This window comes from Eptatretus burgeri, chromosome 5 (genome assembly GCF_056783735.1).
Source record: "Eptatretus burgeri isolate ZD-2024b chromosome 5, Ebu_testis_v1, whole genome shotgun sequence".
Classification (NCBI taxonomy): Eukaryota; Metazoa; Chordata; class Myxini; order Myxiniformes; family Myxinidae; genus Eptatretus; species Eptatretus burgeri.
Window position 1 is genome coordinate 36,058,824 of NC_140965.1, and position 21,098 is coordinate 36,079,921.

At 43.2% G+C, this 21,098-nt stretch overlaps 1 long non-coding RNA gene across 5 annotated transcripts in view; it reads right to left on the minus strand.

Moving 5' to 3' along the window:
- LOC147026228 (uncharacterized) overlaps positions 1–21,098 on the minus strand; it is a 124,346-nt gene that overhangs the window by 66,362 nt on the left and 36,886 nt on the right. For 2 of the 5 annotated variants that reach the window (XR_015058178.1, XR_015058175.1), the window contains exons 2-3: positions 18,104–18,179; positions 11,683–11,729 (exon numbers count right to left, since the gene is read on the minus strand). This is a non-coding gene — a long non-coding RNA (uncharacterized LOC147026228). Of the gene's footprint in view, positions 1–11,682; positions 12,899–18,103; positions 18,180–21,098 lie in introns of all 5 variants that reach the window. The other 3 variants (XR_015058176.1, XR_015058179.1, XR_015058174.1) reach the window with 2 other exon arrangements.

A 21,098-nucleotide genomic window follows, 5' to 3' on the forward strand; every position in this document is an offset into this window, starting at 1 on the left:
AAGTGTTTACTAATAGCATTCGAATTGTCTCATAGAATTACCTTCCAAGGTCATTGCATCGAAGGCTTCCAAGAAGTGAGCATCGTTCCGTGTTTGATGAGAAATGATAAACGTGATGTCAATTTTCTCCCAGACGTGCTAAACTGTTTGAGAGAGAAGTCTGTCTCTGTCTCTGTCTCTGTCTCTGTCTCTGTCTCTGTCTCTGTCTCTGTCTCTGTGTCTCTGTCTCTGTCTCTGTCTCTGTGTCTCTCTCTCTCTCTCTCTCTCTCTCTCTCTCTCTCTCTCTCTCTCTCTCTCTCTCTCTCTCTCTCTCTCTCTCTCTCTCTCTCTCTCTCTCTCTCTCTCTCTCTCTCTCTCGTATCCTTATCATTTCAAAGTCATGATATGGTGCCCAAAGGATGCTTCTCTGCATCATTCTTCGGCAACTCCTATAGATGGTATTCTTAACCTGCGGCTAAAGCTATCTCGCTCGATGCACAAAGAAACAACTGATGTGCCAACATAGCTAACTCCCGATTGTGAGCAACGCCAGAGCAAATAGCCAAATTGCAAGTAATTTCCTTGCGGCTTCCCTGGGGCTATAACCACAATCTGCTCTTCCACATCATATGTCTTGCCCTCCCCAGAATTCAGCTTTATCGAGACAGTCACGATCACAAGTGATAAACTGGTGCATCAAATCAAAGGCTTGACTCACATATTGAACACTCTATGTTGAAGGTTAAGATGAATGATGTAAACAATGAGCCACACCTACAAATGCTTCAATTTCAAGGAGTTTTAAGCTTATTTGGGCTGCTTCTTCCACTGGTGATATCTCAATTACAGTGCTAAAAAAAAAAGACAATTAAATAAATTTGAACTCCGAGAGCATTAAATGCAAGGCATGACTAATTCAAGCCAAACCATTAAAGTTTTTCAGACTTTTATATCCATGCAAGCTTTAAAATGTAAGAAGAAAGGAAACGAAGCTCCATGGTTAATTTTAAAAAAAGGAAAAGAGGTTAAAAAAATTTGAAGCCAAGTGACAGCTTGCTATTAGAGGGTGACATTAATCAATAATCACCTGTAACTCCGTGAAACTGAAGTGGAATTGAGAAGTGGAACAGCTCACTTGAGACCACAGAAGCTTCCAATCTTGTCAAGGTCTTAAGCATCGGTACGATTGGGGAGCTTTTACAGAAGTTCCCAAATTGACCGAAATCAATTGGACTCATGTTGTTGAAAAAAGAACATTTTCTGGGAGACATTAAAAGTCTGGGTGTGCTTATTTAGTGGTTCAATCGAAGTACTTGTCTCAAACCCGGGCGTAGTGGCGTGCGCCTGTAATCCGGCTACTCGGAGGCTTGGGTTGGAGGATCGCTCGAGGACGGGTGCTCTGCGCTGGGCCGTGCTATGAGAGGGTGTAGGGCACCCCGGAATCATGGCGAAACCGAATCCTTATCCCTGTGTCGTAAGAGGTGACCAGGGTTGCGTCAGGAAGGGCATCCGGCGTAAAACCTGTGCCAAATCAGTTTGCGGATCATAATGGATGATCCGCTGTGGCGACCCCTAACGGGAGCAGCCGAAAGAAGAACAACACAATCGAAGTACTTGTCTCAAGATCGTGATCCTAGGTTCATATCCCTGACTCTGTGTTGATTCGATGATCAATGTCCTTGTATATTATGTAAAAGTCCACTGATATATCCTAATGTCATATTGTCCGATGCATGTGACATACAGTGCCTATATAAAGTCTACACCCCCTTTTCAAATTTTTCACCATTTATTGCATTATAGCCTGGAATTAAATTGCATCAAATCAAACTTTTTCCACCTTTTGTTTACACATCGTAACCTACAACTTCCAAGTGAAAAACAAATTCCACAAATTTCAGAAAATTAATTAAAAATATAAAACTAGAATCTCTTGGTTGGATGAGTGTCCCCACCCCCCTGAGTTAATACTTGGTGGAAGCACCTTTGACAGCAATTACAGCTGTGAGTCTGTTGGGATCGGTCTACAACAACTTTGCACACCTCGATTGGGCAATATTTGCCCATTTTTCTGTACAAAACTGTTCAAGCTCAGTCAAGTTGCGTGGGGAGCATTGATGGACAGCAATCTTCAAGTCTCATGCCACAGATTTTCGATTGGATTTAGGTCGGGGAACTGACTGGGTCACTCAAGGACATTTATCCTTTTGTTCCTTATCCACTCCAGTGTAGCTTTGGCTGTTGTCAGACTGAAAGGTGAACTTCCGTCACAATTTCAGCGTTCTTGCAGAGGGCAGCAGGTTTTCCTCTAGGATTTTTTCTGATTTGCTCCTTCCATTTTCCCTTCTATCCTGACAACTGTCCCAATTCCTGCTGAAGAGAAACATCCCCATAACATGATGCTTCCACCATCATGTTTCACAGAAGGGATGGTGTTCTTTAGGTGATGTGCAGTGTTGGGTTTGTGCCAAACGTAACGTTTTGAATTGAGGCCAAAAAGTTCCATTCTGGTTTCGTCAGACCACAACACTTTTTGCCACGTTGCTTCAGAATCTCAGAGTGTTTTTTTGCATATCTCAAATGGGACTCAAAATGGGCTTTTTTGAGTGATGGAATGAAAAAGTGAAGGTGAGCAGCGATTCGTGATTTTGGTAGTTTTACCAGAATGGGGTTGTTGGCGGACCTTGAGCGCCCTGCGGAAATGTAGTGGGGACAAATCGCAGACACAGCGGGGGGGGGGGGGCAAGACCAGAGAGGAGACGGTAGAAGACAGAAAGACCACCGACCTGCCTGTGGTGAGGGAGTGAGAGGCTCAAAGATTCAGCCTCATCACGGGAGATACCGATGATCCTAAATGCCTTGGTTTCCACATCGTGAAGCCGAGAAGGCTGAGAGGCAGGAGCACCAGCCGAGAGTGGAGAGCAGTACTCCATCAGGCTGCAGAAATAGGCTTTGTATGGGGTCAGGAGCTCAGGTGGGCTGAGGAAGGACTTTGCACGTCGGAGGATTCCCAGTTGGCGATGGCTTTGGAGGCCAATTGTTTTAAAAGGCAGCAATACAGTTACTGTTTCAATCAAATGTTTTATCCCAAAAACAATGAATGATCATTCTCATAAACAGTGCAACGAGCAAAACCTTTGTTCAACACCAAAATCAGGAAGGTTAAAGTTCAAGTAAAGACATGTACCAAACCAGTTGAAAGGTACAAAGAGACAGAAACATAATCTGAAGACAAAGCACTCAGACATAGGATCCCTTGAACATGATTGTGGTTGAAGGTTAGACAGGCCATTTGCTTTGTGTATCAAAAGCATCTTGAATTAAAAACCAACCTTTGGTTGCTAAAGCCCCTACAATCCTTCCTATTACCCCAACAAGCCTTCCTTTGTTGTTTGTAATGAATGATTAATCTGTATTCATACCTTTTACCATTTCATTGTAAGCAAAGGAGGTTTGCTCGTTCTTGCGAGCATCCCTTGTGTTGGCCACTTGTCGAGAATTCCTGGCTCCTCATGATTTTGTTTTTTCCTCTTTTCTTCTTGTTCTTTCACTTTTGTTGCATACCAATAATCTCTATGGCATTTAAAGAAAGCGCACTCAACACGAATACAATTCTGAGGTCCGCTCAATGACCACTCCCATGCCCGTACCTCCAGTTACTCCTATCACGACAACCATCACTGCCACCACCAAACCTCATGTCTGCCTCTCTGTGGTCATTGTGCTCAGATTCCTCAAGAGGAACACAATCCATACATGACACAGTGCTTTTAATACCATTGAGCTCCAGTTTAAAACACCCAAAACCTTTTTCAATCTCATTCTTCCCTCCAGGACTTCAAGGCAGCTGTTCACCACCATCTCAGATCACCCCCATCCAAAACCATGATCTTTTCTACCACCGTCAACCCTCCTATGCCCACCTCTTTCCAAGTTTCCAGTTTTTCCTTCCTGAGAGTTTGTGACTGTATCCATCTTCGCAACCACCTGTGTCCTCCCCAAGACCTCATTCTTCCCAACATCCCTCATTTGTCCAAGTCTCCCTCTATTTTGTCTTTCAACCTTGCTGTTGGGGTTTTTCTCCCCCTCTCTTAGACCTGTTCATTTTGTTCTATGTTCAAGCTCCTCCACAATCCTCGACTTTGTATACTAAAACAAAGGGTTTTGCTTGTGCTCTCGCCAATACTGCCCGCAGTGTCAGTATCATATAACGAACACTCTGGGAAAAACAAGAAAAGGGAGAATGAGGGGGAGTTACAAAAGCAGGACGTTGCAACGGATACAAACATTGAAAGCAAATTGTGCTGTCAGTGTAGTTTGTTTATACAGTATATACAGGGACAGCACAGTGGTGCACGTCTCGCTGCAGAGCTGTCAGTACGGGCTGGAATATCCAGAACCTCGTGTTGCTTTTCGTGGGTGGGTGAAGAAGTCCTGCTGCGCTTCCGAGAGGATTTTTATGAGTTGTCGATATCAACTGCCCGCATATGCGTCTGCTTGCTGCTGATTAAATTCTGCAGCATCTACACAGAATGAGAATAAAATTGTAAACTGCGGAAATATATTCGAGAAGAAAAAAATGTCACAAAGAGATCAAACGACTTCGAGGATGGAGATGGGAAGAGGGCAATAGTTGTAATTGATGTTATTTGATAAATCACTTAATCAACTGAAAAAACAAAAAAACACATTTTTTGAGACTAACAATGAAGATGATTTCCTATGAGAACTTCATAAATGGAGTCCACAGAACAAAGCACTCAAGGTGTGTTGGAAAGCAGAAAAGGTTTTGAAGCCTCAGCGACATCAACCGGGTCAAAACTGACCAGAAGATTTTCCTTTTTAGCTCCAACTACCCTGATTGCTCCTTTACACTTGAACAACTGTAGTTTATCTTCACATTACGTCAACAAAATAACCAGAGATAACTTAGTGGTTAGGGTGCTGGCTTGGGATCCTAGGGTCCTTGAGTGCAAGTCCCGTTTTTCCACTGAATTAACACCAGGGGGTTGACTCAGCCTGTCATCTTTCCGAGGTCGGTGAAATGAGTAGCAGTGTAGCAGCCCAAAGGCTGCACAAGAAGGGAAGGGGTATCGAAGGATTGCTGAAATTTGGTATTGGTGTAGCGCAGGCATGATGGGCCGAATGGCCTCTTCCCGCACCTTAATTCCTTGTAAATTCCTTATAAAAATAAACATGTCATGAGTCTTGTCATTGTGTCATCCCACGGTGTCTTTTGCAAACAGGTTCATGAGTTTGCTTTTTTAACATGCTCTCGGATTGTGGAACATCTATGACACAGATAACATCAGGATGAAATACAACAAAGGGAACAGCAGTAGAAAGGGGAAACACAAACAGCAGGGGAGAGGGAGAAAGTAGATGGAGACAGGCAAACAAGGGATGCAGGTAACGTTGAGTGGTGAGGAAGAACACAAAGGGTGGACAATATGGAAACATAAGCAAAAAATTTGGGAGGGGTGTGGGTTTGCTTAACGGGTGTAGAAAAGATCATGATTTTGGAAGGGGGATGACTCAAGGTGGTGGTGCACAGCTGTCTTGAAGACTTTGAAGGAAGATTGAGATTGAAGACAGTATGGAAGGTGGTTCCACAGGTGGGAAAAAAAAGAGGAATAAATGAGTGGAGGTCGGCAGTAGTTCTGGATTTAGGCAGTTTCATGAGTAAGGGATTGCTGGTGGGCCAAGCATGTCATGCAGATACCTGGGGGGACAATGGAAAGGGCAGAGGTGCAAGTCCAGGAATGTGTTTGAAGAAGACAGAGAGACGACCGTCTTGTCGGTGATGGTGAAGTGATAGGCCCATCGACTCAGCCTTATCACGAAAGATTCCAATGATATTGCAGGTCTTTGTTTCCATGGCATCAAGCTGAGAAAGATGAGGCAGGGGAGTCAGCCCATAGGGGAGAACAGTACTCCATCAAGCTGTGGATGAAAGTGTTGTCGGTGGATAGGAGCTCAGATGTGCCAAGGAAGGACTTTTCACGATGGAGGATGCCCAGTTGACGTCTAGCTTTGGAGGCCAATTTTGGAATTTGGCTTGCCCAAGACAGCTCGTGGCTGTGAGTGAGACCCAAGAGTTTGAGTGACTGAACCTCTTTGAGAGAGTTCTTGAGAAAGTAGATGGAAGGGTTTGCAATACAATATTTTCAGGGAGAGAGGGAGAGAGGGAGAGAGGGAGATTTATCAGGATTGAAAGACACATTCCAAGTATTTGACGAGTTTGTGATTTTTAGTAAAGGTCTGAAGAGAGGGAAGAGGCTGCTGCCTGCCTGACTGAAGGATGAGGGATGTCATGGTAGAGGGTGGAGTCATCAGAAAATAAATAAAGGGGATTTTCCAGAGAGTCATAGAGATCATTTATGAAGATCAGCAATAGTACTTGGCCCAGAACACTGCCTTGGTGAACTCCAGCCTTGACAGGGAGAGGAGATTAAAGGATTCCATTGAGTGCCACACATTGGCTACGACAGCAGAGGAAGTCAGGAAGCCATGTGTGGAGTTGGGCTTAGATGCCATTGGCAGAAAGTTTGCAGAGCAATGCAGGATGACAGACTGTATCAAAAGCACGAGATATTGTTGCGGTGCCGGTGCGTCGGCCGTGAGCGCGACCGCGAGACGGAGCCGCAAGTCGACTCGACCGATCGCCTGGAATTCAGATTGTTCTTCTCCGGAAAAGTCCGGAGAAGACGGGTCCCTTTTCGACCAAAATCCGCCAATGGGTAGACCACGTGGGGTAGGGTCGATTGCCAACATCAATTTACCTAAGTTCCCATGTGGTCCAAATACCGGGGAATTTCACCGACGGAACTGGTACGAAACCGAGCCGCTTGGCGAGCTCGTTCCGTGTGCGATCCCGAGCAGTTTTAATTGCCGAGAACCGTCGGACCGAATTATCCTGCAACCATGGCAATGGCCAACTAATCCCTCACACACAACACGCTCAGTCAAAGAAAGAAGGAACGCGGACGAGCTGAAAACATTTAACAATGGGAGTTTATTTATACTGCAATGGGGAAATGGGGGGAGCACATAAAGCAGAGCTATACCGAATATAAGAAATGCAATGCAATTATTTACAACACACAAAGCACATAACAGTTTTCTACTTGTTAGACGGGCCCACGGACACGCATACGCACACACATACACACACACACACACACACACACACACACACACACATACACACACACACACACACACACACACACACACACACCCAAGAAATGGTGGCTGATACCTTTAATATGGACTTCAGCTCGGAGGGACAGATGAGCTGAAGCCCAGGACCTATCTGGGACCTTTCCACCTCATGTGGTCTTCCATCTGTTCGGACCAGGCACCAGCGAGGGCGAACTGTTTCCAACCACCGCGAGCTGCGATCCTTTACAAGCTCCGGCGGATCCCCTCGCGCTCCGAAACACATGCTGGTGAGACGAGGCGCCGATCCTTCCCGAAGATGCATAGCTTCCCCGAAGAACCACCAACCAAGATGAGGCCAAGGAGTCGCACCAAGCTGGGAACCAAGCAGAGACCGCGAAGAGCTCCACGCCCCAAGAAGAACCAGCCAAACCAGACCAGGAAGCAGAGCAAAAACCAAACCAGCACCAGAACAACCCCTCCAATCAGCACCAGAACAAAACCCACTAATCTTTTGAGCCAAGCAGAGGGTCCCTTTCTTATCCCTCTCAGCCCCGCCTCGCTTCCGGCATGACTCATTCGCCCTCGTGCGCTGCCTCCCGCAACCGCAGGTGGGGGCTGTTTACCTTGCTGAATCTCGGGATGGGAGGGTTCTTCTCCTTCTTTGCAGCGGTGGGGGTCGTTCTTCTTTGTTGTTGTTCTAATTGAACCCTAACTATTAAAATAAATCATAGTGCATTTACATAGATTTACCCATTAAACAATGAAGGCGAGCTATCTATAGAACACGTACTTACCGAGATAACTGAGCTCAAGGACCTGAATGTTGAGTGTGATCGATTTCCAAATTCGCAACAATATGTCAAGAAAGACGGCCCTGATCTCTTGTCTGACATTGACGGCCTCCATCCATTGTTGGGTGAGTCGAAGCAGCGTGTCCAAGGTAGAGTGACCTGGTCTGAATCTGAATTGGTGATCTGAGATGACCTTGTTGGAGAAAAGGAAGGATTTAATATTAACTGCGATGATGGATTCTATGACCTTGCTGATGATTGTAAGCTGAGAAGTGTATAGTTAAGGGGATCAGTTTTTGCACCTTTTTTATGTAATAGTCATGTTGGGGGATTTCCAAGCAGATAGAAGATGACCGAGCACAAACGAGAGGGTGAAAAGGCTGTGTACGAAAGACTAGAAAGGCACTAATTGGTTTAGCACATACCCCTGCCAGGTTGAACAGTTTACGTTTTGTATCCCACTGATAGGCCAGATATTTCTGCAGGCCTGAACCAAAAGATAATCAGCTGGTTCTTGTCACGTGACCAATTCATCCACCTAGTTTTGTCATAACTCATCCACAATTTTTTGAAACATCATGCTCTATATCGTTTTTGGCCCCATCGATCAATGGTGAAGAATCACTTGAAAAATTAATAAACTCTCGTGTTCAGATACAGATCCGGATCTCCACCAAAATTGAATCAATTCTTCCTTGTCACATGCCCAACATGTTCACCAAGTTTCATCTGAATCCGACAACTTTTTGAAATATTGTGCTATCTATTAGTTTAGCCCTATCTCTCAATGGTGAAGAATCACTATAAAAATTCTCGAATCCAGATCCGGATTTGGATCTTCACCAAAATTGAAACAATTTGTCGTCGTCACACACCCAACCTGTCCATCAAGTTTCATCCGAATCCGTTCACAACTTTATGAGATATCCTGTCACAAACAAAGACAGACAGACAGGGGTGAAAACAAAGCCTCCATCCACCTTCCGTGAAGAAGAAGAAGAAGTAGAAGTAGAAGTAGAAGTAGAAGTAGAAGTAGAAGTAGAAGTAGAAGTAGAAGTAGAAGTAGAAGTAGAAGTAGAAGTAGAAGTAGAAGTAGAAGTAGAAGTAGAAGAAGAAGAAGAAGAAGAAGAAGAAGAAGAAGAAGAAGAAGAGGAGGAGGATAACGTGGTGACTTCCATTGGTAGTGCAATGAGAATACTGAGGAATATGCATCTGACCCTGTTGAAAACCACAAAAATATGACCACTGGACCTGCAGCTTATGTGGACCCTATCCTAATGATGTAACCCAAATTTGGTAGCATCCTGAATGGTGGGTCTGGAGAAGGAGATTTTTGAAGGAATTTATGTGATTTTTTCCCAAAAATTGACCAAGCGGTCCATTTTGACACACTTCCGCTCATGTGATTGGCATGACCTCCGCAATTTAACATCCCTATCCTGTCCTAATGTTGTAACCAAAATTTGCTAGCATTCTGACTGGTGGGTCTGGAGAAGAAGATTTTTGAAGGAATTTACTACGTCTGCCATTTTGACCTACTTAAAGTCACGTGACCGGAACAAACTTTGCAATCCCCATTACCAGTCAGGAGCGGAACCTTGCTGCCAAATTTCAGCCGGATCAGTTCAGCGGTTTGGCCGGAGAAGCTGAAATAGGAGACGGATTGATGGACGGTGCAGAATGACAATACCTTATCTGGAATTCCAATCACACAGATAAGCTAAAAATGGGAGTTTGAAGTGTTCTATGAACAAGATGCTCACAATCCTCCAAATCCAGCCAAATATGTAGAACAAGGTGCATATAAAAAAGAGATTTTAAAAATGCATTTATACAATGAACAAACAAGAAACGTCGGTGTTTCTTGGATATAGTGAGTACGGTATCTCATTCCGAGAACATTTTGTATTACCTTTCGTGTTTGAAGCAATGTTCACAAAATTTCAATTCTATTTCTAAATGGTGCTCAAAAGAAACAAAAGTGCAAAAGTGCAAAAGTGCAAATTAATTAAAGTGCAACGAGAAAATTCACACTCTATAAATCCATCTCAGTTCATTACAATTACCATACTTAGTAATATAGCTATCATGTGCAGCCTGTGGATGCTGGTTGCATCATTTTCTGGGGGCATGAATGTGGCACTGATGCAGTGCCCCTGTTACCAGTCAGCTGGTACTCGCTTTGCCAACCTCAAAAGAATGACAGGCTGAGTCAACCCACCTGGTGTTAAGTTAACAGGTGACAAGAGCTTGAATTCAAGACCCGAAGATCTTCAGCCAGCTACCTTAACAGCTACCAGCTACCTTAAGGTGGCTACCTTAACCGTAAAGCAAACACTAGGCTTTATTTGGTGAGAACAATAAATACAAAAGCTAATTAAAATATTTCATCGTCTCACATGCTTTGCCTAATAACACGAGCAGATTCTTAAAATGGCATAGCTATGGTGTACAATGATGTTAAAATTATTGAACCACGTTTCAAAGAAATGTTCTCTACAGGTGAAAACTGATCGCACCTGTGCCAAATGTGTTGGTATTATTATAACCTGGGGTGATAAAGATCAATGTGGCTCAGTCGTCACCTCCAAGCTTAAAATGACAACTACCAATTTAATCCTCTTCCCACCTTCTTGTGGGGTCAATCAGGGAACGTTTTTCACTCAAGTCTTTCACGAACCCGATGGCCAGGCTTGACGTTCGCCTGAAGGTGGCACGAATTTGCAATTTGGTCAGCATGCCAAGGATAACTTGATAACGAAAGACACCACGGGATTTTGTAGCATGCAAACAACCAGTGCCGGCAGGTGCGTAATCCGGCTTAAGGTCCATCCAGTGGATGATGCATTGCCCTGCACAGGAAACACCATGATGACTGTTTATAGCTGCGTCAGGATTCAAACCCACGCAGGACAGCTCAGTGGCAAGCACACATTCCTCTAGGCTATCCTGCGAGCCCTCTGAAACTTAACACTGAAAGCATGGAAATTATCTTCAGGATTGATTGGATCCACTCCACAGAGAGTGTTGTTATTATATGCCCAGGTTCATGTCAACAGATTGATGGTCATTACAGTAATTGAGTGCATCCATCTTAATAGAATTGGCATCGAGGAGAGAAAGTAAGAACAGTGCAAGTTTACCATTCCCTCCACCTTCCCCACTTATTTGTTTTGACACTTCCTTCAGCTACTCCTGTCGAAACTTTCAGGGAATATTTCTTCTTCCAAACTATATTTATCAAAAAGTAAATTTACTCTGACAAAGTCATCATCCAGTTGACGTAGGAAGTTCCATGTTCGGTTGGAAAAGTTTGCAGCCCTCATTTTTGGATTGAAGTTATGAAATAACTTTAGGAAACTTATCATTTCTTTGTTTGCAGAATCAGTTTGTCCCAGTCTTTAATGTCCATGTGCAAGCAAAAGGAAGAAATACCTTTTTCACATGTTCCAGTACAAATTCAATAGGAGATTTAAAAGCTGTGGCCAGTGATGGATTATGGTGGTGGAGGCCGTGGGGCACACATGGGTGGTGGTGGCCCTTTCTGCCACCAACGATGAAGTAAATCAGTGGTTTTCAACCTTTTTCACTTATGGAACCCGAAACTCGTATATCTGATTCTGTGGAACCCATATTAAAATTTCCATTTGTAAAGTTGTGTCGAAGAAACCAATCTCCAACTCAGGATCGATGCACCGCAGCTCAAATCTTTAATACATGTACATGGAAGGAAAAGGGAGGTACTCACGAACAGTTGCACAACCCTTCTGATTGGTTTGTCCTCAAAGCAGGGTTCTTATACAGGTTTGAAGAGGAAAGGAGGGAGGGAAAGTGGTAAGAAGGGATGCATTGTGTTAGAAAAGCAGAGGAAGAAAAACAAGATAACAACTGAATGGAAGTGAGGGTCACATACAAACATAAGACAAGCTTTTTTTTTGCTGAGAAAGCATACAAGCTCTGTCCAGCTTACTTCTCATGATAAACAGATGCTTATAAGGGCTACCATGTACATTCAATACAAGTTTTAATGCCAGAATACTAAGGACTTATATAATTGCCTTCTGGAGGTCATTTTATGTTTCCAAGTAACATCAGAGTAAATTTATCATCAACAGAGATACATATACTGTTAATTGGATTCAATAATAAGCAGGATAATACTTTTGATATTCAGTGTTTAGCAAGTACAAATCAGCACATTTGAGTTTTTGCAAAAATAGAAACATTATAAGCGCATTATGTAAACTGTGAGAGTGTGTAAATCTCTAATATGTGCATGTCTAATGAAATTTCACTTCTACAGTTGCCTTAAGAACATCGCAGGCGACATGAGTTAAATTATTGGATAAAATACATAATTTCACGAGTGTTTTTTTACGGGCTTTTATGACCACCAATGGATTCCATTCACAACTGAAGATTGGCAAAGTGTGCAATTAGCCCGTCAAAAAGATATTGCATTGCTGTTACAACTTCGAGGCGATGTTTGAATAAATTTGTGTAATGGAACTATACAGTAAGCAATGAAACGAGAAGCATTGCTTTGTATATTCCTGGTATTATATTCCACCAACACAGAAAGTAAAAAAATCCCTTGAACAAGTGAAATGTGGACAATAGTAGGGAAACAATTTCCAAATAGACTTGTCAAATACCCAATGAATGCCCAATTTTTGTAGAAAATTTGCTCCACTAGTTAATATATGGTGAATAAGCGATAATTCACAACAACAATCAATAATTCTGAATGAGCCCTTGTAGTGAAGGCCCTGGGGAAAGCATTGTGTAGTGTAGGTTCTGGGGCACGCGTTGGGTAGTGGAGACCACAGGGGCAAGTGCTCCGATTGCCCTTGCATAAATCTGGCCCTGACTGTGACAACAACAATGCCTATTCCTTGTGACGTCACAGGTATATCTTGGTCAACTTCGTTTCATTGCTCATTCCACACTTTGCTCTAATGGACCTTCAAAGACAGAAAGATTAATTGATATTGAATGAGTCAATTACAACACTATCTGCCTATTCTCACCAGTGAAACATCATGTTCAAATGAAACAAATGTCTTTGATCTGTAAGGAAAGTGAATGACTGGAAACTGCAAAAAATTATTCCCGATGAATGTAATATAACAAGAGCGAGAATTGCTTTGCAGTACATGACTCTTATCGGTCCCAATAAATGTTTGGGAGATTAAAAAAAAAAATTGTTTGCATTTAATGCACGCTCGAGCTGATACCGGAACCAAAATGAAGAAGACGAAACTTTCTAACACACCGCGTTTGTATCAATTCGGCAAAATAAAAACAAAAGCAAATTTCATTTACTGATATATTTTGTAGACTAGAAGCCAATAAAGACAACTAGTATAACAAACCGGAGATAAAAATTGGTTTGCTTCGACACACACCCTCAGGGCCCCAGCAATATACCTGGCAAGTTTCAATCAGATCGGACCAGTGGTTGTCGAGAAACAGCGGTCAGCCACACACACACACACGCACCCACGCACACACACACACACACACACACACACACACACACACACACACACACACACACACACACACACACACACACACACACACACACACACACACACACATTGCTGGAATTATAGATAGATTAAAAAAATTATAAATAAATATTCAAACCACAAGCAACAAACAACAACCACACAGGCCGTTTCTTTGCTCTCGCGTGCCCGGACGTGCGTGGCGCGGAAGTTCGCATATTATTCGCAGTTACCATTATTCGCAATTTAGTTTTAATACCCAATTATTCAATTAGTGCCAAAGTATTTCACCTTTTCGCAATGTTGTGGCAAGGAAAAACAAAAAGAGAAGAGAAGAGAAAGAAAAAAAAAATTACTTCCTGGTTCGGAACATACCAGTTCGCTCTGATGTTACCGAAATTTATGCACTGTCTAATATGAAAACGATCATAACTTAGGGCCTTGTGTTTATCTATAAATGCGCATAAGAAATCCAGAAATTATTAGAATACATGAAGTCATCACTCTCCGGAAGTCCGTACATTGTAACCTGTAATGGCGAACGCGGCTAAGCTTCCCTTCCCCATCGGTCATGCCCACGCAACAACGTGTCTTGTCATTGGTTTGGTAAATAAATGGCCATAACTTGGGAAGCACTTGTCCGATTAATATCAAACCTTGAAAAGGCACATCCTCAGGTCCCCAGCAATATATCTAGCAAGTTTCAATTAGATCGGACCAGCGGTTGTCGAGAAACAGCGGTCACACACACACACACACACACACACACACACACACACACACACACACACACACACACACACACACACACACACACACACACACACACATACACACATTGCTGGAATTATAGATAGATAAATGACACAATGATACCCTTTGGTTTATATGATATAGAAACTGAATGTTTTGTGCACACCATCAATACACTTCGATGTGAGCTCCGTTTGTCGCATGAAGGACATAAAGGCAGGACATGAATTCTTGCCATTTTTGACACAGCATGTTTGCATCCACCATCGTGCATGCAGCTGTGATCAGAAGACGAAAATCCTGCAGTTGTGCACCCTTGGTGTTGTGGACAACATCTTTGACAAACCTCCACAGAAAAAAAAAAATCAAGGGGGCTTATGTCTGGTGATTGTGGGAGCCAGGCAGTTGGTCCATCTTGTCCAATCCTGCGACTTGGACATTTTTCATTCGGGGTGGCACAAATGACGAATGCCCAATGAGGGGGAGCGCCATCCTGTTGATAAATGATATCGGGTTGCAGGTCTTCAATCTGTGGGAAGGCGAATCCTTCCAACATGTTCATGAAATTGTTGAGGTCACTGTATCCTCCCCAAATAAAAACAGTCCCACCAACCAAGCAGTCATGGAGAAGTCCACACCACACATTGACCTTTGGACTGTCGCGAATATGTTCAATGACAACGTGGGGGTTTTCAGAGCCCCAGATCCTCATATTGTGCCAGTTGACCTTCCCCAATACATGAAAGCAAGCTTTGTCTGTGAACATGACCTTTTTTCAGGTAATATTTTTCATCCTCTATGCGACTGAGCATTTCCAAGGCAAACACCTTGTGTTTGGCTGCATCATTTGGTTTGAGTTCCTGCAGAATCTGCATCTAATCAGCATAAAGCTTGTCTCTTATGCAAAATCCTGTGTATGTGGTGGTTAGTCGTCCCAGTTCTCTTGATGCGCGTCAAATTGATTTTCTGGGACTTTGTTGAAATGATTCATGTTCTCGTTCAACATCTGCTGCACTTGTGCTTGGTAAGCCGGTACTTTTCTGTTTCTCGCAACTTCAGGTCAGGTCAGGTAAGGGAGCATCCGCCAGTGCGTCGCTGCGTCCACTTTCCGCCGACACTCCAGGGGCCTCCATCTGGCCATCCACCAGGCAGATGCCTGGCCCATCCCCATCTCCTTGCTCAGTGGCAACTGCAAAGTTTGGTGGTGGAGGAATAATGGTCTGGGCTGTTTTTCATGGTTCAGGCTAGTCCCCTCAGTTCCAGTGAAGAGAGATCTTAATGCTACAACATAGAATGATAATCTAGACAATTCTGTGCTTCCAACTTTCCAACAGTTTGGGGAAGGCTCTTTCCTATTTCAGCATGACAATGCCCCCCCCCCCCCGTGCACAAAGCGGGGTCCATACAGAAATGGTTTGTCAAAATTGGTGTGGAAGAACTTGACTGGCCTGCACAGAGCCATGACCTCAATCCCATCGAATACCTTTGGGATAAATTGGAATGCTGACTGCGAGCTTGCAGTCTTAGGCCTAAGGTCTAAGTCACATTTGCCACGGTGGCCGCGGGGTCTCCAAAATCTACGGCCACTAGCAATTATAGGGCGGCCGCAGTATTTCCACGGTCACACAATGTAGCAGTCACATATGTTTTTATTTTTCGGGTAGCCGCACGGGGTATTTATAAATCGTGGAGACCGAAAACGTGGGGGGTGCCGTACGGTCTTTGATTTGATGTCGCACGGTGACCTTCAGGCATTCCTGCGGCGGCCATAGAATTTTCAAGGCAGACGCAAGGTGTCCGCAAAGCGACTGCAGGGGGGCCCTAAGGCGAACGTGCGGCCAGACGGATGGTAACGAGTGGGTTCTTTTTTATTATTATTATTATTATTATTATTATTATTATTATTATTATTTTTACCAGTTTTTTTTTTTCGGCTTGTCGAATTGCTACGGCGAACGTAGAAATGAAAAAAGTTATAACTCCGCGTTACAATTCCACGGCGACCCCTACGGCCTGTAAAAGATAGCCAAACGGCATAGGGCCACCCTGAGGCCACCGCAGAAACTCTGCGGCCGCCGCACGTTTCTGTCAATTCAGAGGGCGTACGGCTGCCGTATCCTCGCCGTCGAGCAAATGTGACTTAGGCCTAAGTAGTCAACCTTGGCAAAATTACAAGAAACTCACTCACCATCATCTTGGTGTTCAGCCCGTGCAAAAACAACCGGAAACACCTGATTTTAAAGGATTTGAAAACCATCACTAGAAACACAAATTATCTCAAAAATTATTAATCTTCATACATTACTCTGCTTTTTCAAACAAAAGTAAATGTTGAAGCATATGGTTGGTTTTGGGTTGGGGACGATTTGAGATGGTGGTGAACAACTGTCTTGAAGACGTGGAGGAAAGAATGAGACTGAAGAAGATGTGGAAGTCGATTCCACAGCCGGGGAAAAAGAGGAGCGAATGAGTGGAGATGAGCAATAATCGTGGATTTAGGTAGTTTCACGAGAAGGGGGCTGAATGTTGGACCGTGTGAGCCCTGCAGAAATCCGGGGGGGGGACAAAGCACATAAAGGGCAAAGGGTGCAAGACCAGAAAGGAGGTGGAAAAAGACAGAGACCACAGATCTGTCTGTGATATCAAAGTGATAGTCCCCAATGAGTCAGTTTACGTGTTGTATCCCACTGATAGGCCGGATCTGCATCCGGACCTGAAACAACATCGAATCATCTTGTTATTATCACCTACCCAACTCATCCACATAGTTTTGTCATAATCCGTGCAAAACCGTTCGAGGTATCATGCTATTTATTATTTTGGCCCCATCTCTCAATGGTTAAGATTCACTTTTAAAATTTTTAAATGCTCCGATCCAGATCCGATTCTGAAACTTCAACATCGAATAGTCCTTGTCACACACCCAACCTGTCCACCAAGTTTCGTTCGAATCCATCCATGACATTTTGAGATATCCTGATCACAAACAAACAGACAGGCGTTAAAACTTAATCAGTAATAACCGAGATATCCACCGCCAACCCCACTTCACACATTTCACCGTGAACCATCCTCACTAATGATCCTGTCTGATTTTATAATAAAGGCACATTGCCAATAAAAAAAATTTAAATTCATTCCAGAAGGAGCTCATTTTACCAAAACAGCCAGCATTTTTGAGAAAGCAAAAAAAAAAAAAAGGATATAATTGTACAGCAGGTAGAACATAATTGGTATATCTTTCCTGATCAATGGAATTGTTGGCATTTTCCTTCCCACTCATAAACAAGTGTATACCTTTACTTTAAAGAAACAACTTTCCGTTAATTTACTGTGATTGTTAATGATCGATCTCACTCCAGAGGTAATGCCCTATAATGCAAGGGCAAACGTACTGTGCTTGTTAACTGAGTGGTTTGTTCAAATATGTTGTCAGTCACATCTACTGCCTGCTGCCTGCGCAGTGCCAGTCATGGCATCTAGATTCATTGCACTTATGTTCCAATGGGTGCCTTAATGAGTATTGGATTGATTGGCCAATTGTTCCGGCAACACGCCTAAGGTGTTCTTACGGATTTAATAGCACCCGACTTACAATTTGACTCGAACGATTGAAACTTACGAAGCGAAATCTCAGTTTGTTGGAGAATTCATCAGAAAGTTAGCAACCAGAACAGTTGTGATTGTTTTATTGATAGCAACTGACGATTGTTGCTTTGACAAACTGATAATTTCAATCTTTCGAAAGTATTGTAAAAATTCCCCCAAAGATTTTTGCATGGACAGTACTGTAAGCATTTTGTACAATAAAAAAAAAAACTTTGCTCGATTCATTCAGACATCAATGCCAAAGCGATATGTCAGATCAGACATCATTGCCCAAGCAGTGTGCCAGGTACTTACTTTTACTGATCAGGGTAGAACAGGAGGAGAGTTGAATTTGTGACCTTTAACCCCAATTCCAAACATCTCATCCTCTCTGAAAAAGGAAGAATCAAAGAAAGTGATTAATTTGTGTGGTCATTTCTGAAAGGAGATTTACAGTGATGGAAAGTTGTTGGTTTAATCTCACTATTACATCAAGAGGAACAAAGTTCGTGAATAACTCGCTGTATATTCACGCAGGCTACCGGTGGGTATCTGTATTTTAAAAGGAGCCGTGTCTGTCTGTTTGTTGTGCGACAACTTGAGAACAACTTGCGACGCTGGTTACCCTCGCACAGAGGGAAGGTCTACGAAGAATCCTTTATTGTTAACTTGAGAATGGATTAACTGATTTCAATGAAACCAATGTTAGATTCAGGGAACTCACAATAAGGTTTGTGAAACAAACAAAAAAAAAGGAAGGAAGGAAAGTTTGTGTGTGGGTACATGGGCAGATGTGGCAAAACTGCAAATGCCAACTTGTGACACTAGTTATCCCCGCACGGAGGGTGTGATCTCCCAGGAAGCCATTTTTGTTCTTGCCCCATAGATTAGCCATCACAGGAAAGATTGGTGTTTCCCTCAGTGAAGCGACTATATACACAATATGTATATATATATATATATATATATATATATATATATATATATATATATATATATATATATATATATATCGAAACATGTGGAGTGTGACGAGCACTGCCCCAATCCCCATTGGACATTGTCCTACACAAAAGCATCAACTCCAATCTGGAGGCTTTGGCCTGGTGACTCTGTCAGACAAAGATTACATGGTCAACATCAGTTAAACATCAAGCAGAGCCGCCAATCTTGATTTTGAGTTCATTCGCCTCTTTTGAAGGCACCTTTTTTTTTAACCAAAAAAAAGATTTAAAAAATCAAAACATTTAAACAGCTTGGGACGTGCACCTTGACCTCATGGCCAAAATACACAGTCCCGCAAGACTGTCCTGTTGGCATACACATATCCCTCAGCCTAAAGGCTGAAGCACATGGTCAAACAAACACACACATCCTAACCATGAAGGGCTGGAATGCATGGTCATACAATTGGACCCCTCCATCAGAGTGAGCCCCATGACTTCAACGACATGCCGTCCTGAATTTGGGCTTGTTTGTCCCCATCAGGATGGCATACCGATAAATAACTTAACAATGATGACCGCATTTGTCGTTTATACATCAGACGTACCTCCTGAATGTTACGGTGAGCATCGCCGCGGATTCTGCCTCACCCGGTAAAACTGCATAATCCGCAAAGAAAAACCGTCCGTCTGCCATGCAGACGATTGTTCCCGCTAACGCAAACCATTCAACCAGAAGGCACTTGATGAGATCGGCAAGTAATTCAAAATATGTGGAGCACATATGCAAAATTCATCCAGCCATACAGGTGGAAATCATAAGTGGGCCACCCACTCTCATGGTGGGATATATATATATATATATATATATATATATATATATATATATATATATATATATATATATATATATATATATATATATATATATATATATATATATATATATATACATATATATACATATATCCAATGATGAGCATATATGTCTGAGATATTGTTGTGGATGCACACATGCATACGAAAATCAAGACCAAATCCATAAGCCCCCATTTCAGACTAAGTCCAATGGGGGTTAAAAAAACTGCTCGGGCAACCTCCACCAAATTTTGCATTCATGCTGGTGGTACCCAGGGTCAGGTCATGGCCACCCTGCCCTCCCCCTGCAAGGAAATTATCTGTATGTACTGTATGTGTGTTTGTACATCTGACAATCAAGAAACTGACTTCAAACATGGAAATGAGGCCATTTGGTCCATCATTACCATGGTGCACTGTCGAGTTATTTTTTGCTAAAGCTTTAAACATCAATCTTCTTGATGGTTTACTGAAGTCTAAATAACCAGATCTCGGGTGACCCAGTTTGGGTGGGGTACTCAGTGCTGCACTGGGGAAAAAAAATCTACATCAGGGTTTCAGCATGCACATAGTTCATTGAAAACGTTTGAAATGAAAATAGAATTTTTTTTTTAAATAATTTCAAGTGTTTGTGCATTTGTGCGATATTCTCTCACGGATGAACTGTAGCACCTCGAGGCCCCAAATTTGGGGCAGAGGTACTCCAGAATCTGTGGTCACTTGTCGAGTCATTTAAGAGGGAATAGTTGGAAACAGACTGTTGCCTCAATCACTTCCGAAAAAAAAAAACCCCAGGATTGAAGAAAAAACAAGTCCACCGCCTACATGCATATATTGTTGTAGATTCGGGAGCGCTTAACAGCACTGCCGTCTCAGGGGTTATATCACCGGCTACTTCGGCACAGGTCTTGGGTCACGCGCCTCAGATCACGATACCAAAGTACCCCTGTGCTTTGCCAGTTGGGGATATACACCCCGGCTACGGACTGGGTTTGATCAGAGACCGAGTGAAGTCTGCCGCAGTCTGTAGCCAGTTTGGTTTTAAATACAAATCGAGCGATTGTTCTTCAGCGCAACACGAATAAATTCAGGGCGGCAAATTTCGTATGAATCGGACAGATTTATTGGGGAAACATCGGGGAACACGACACAAGCAAAGCATTCACGATAACGTTATCATTCATCTATAACCCGTCCTTATCAAGGGAGCTACGGATATGGGTTTCGCAGGGACCCTAGCAAAATAAGCCTTAGGCCTGGGCAACATGCATACAAGACACGGAGTACTTGGTGGTGCCTCATGGACGAGAGGAAAGGTGTCGAAGGCACGAATGGGGCTCGTGACAAGCCGATGTTGTCGGATTCGAGCGCCCAGACCAAGCATGCAGCGTGGCAAAATGGCGGCGACGTCCTCCTATCGGCACAGCCCACGCATACAGCCTTGGTGCGTCCAGCCCCTATAAAGTCGATGGCATAAGAGATTGAGATCTATGGTGTGTCGCAGCTGG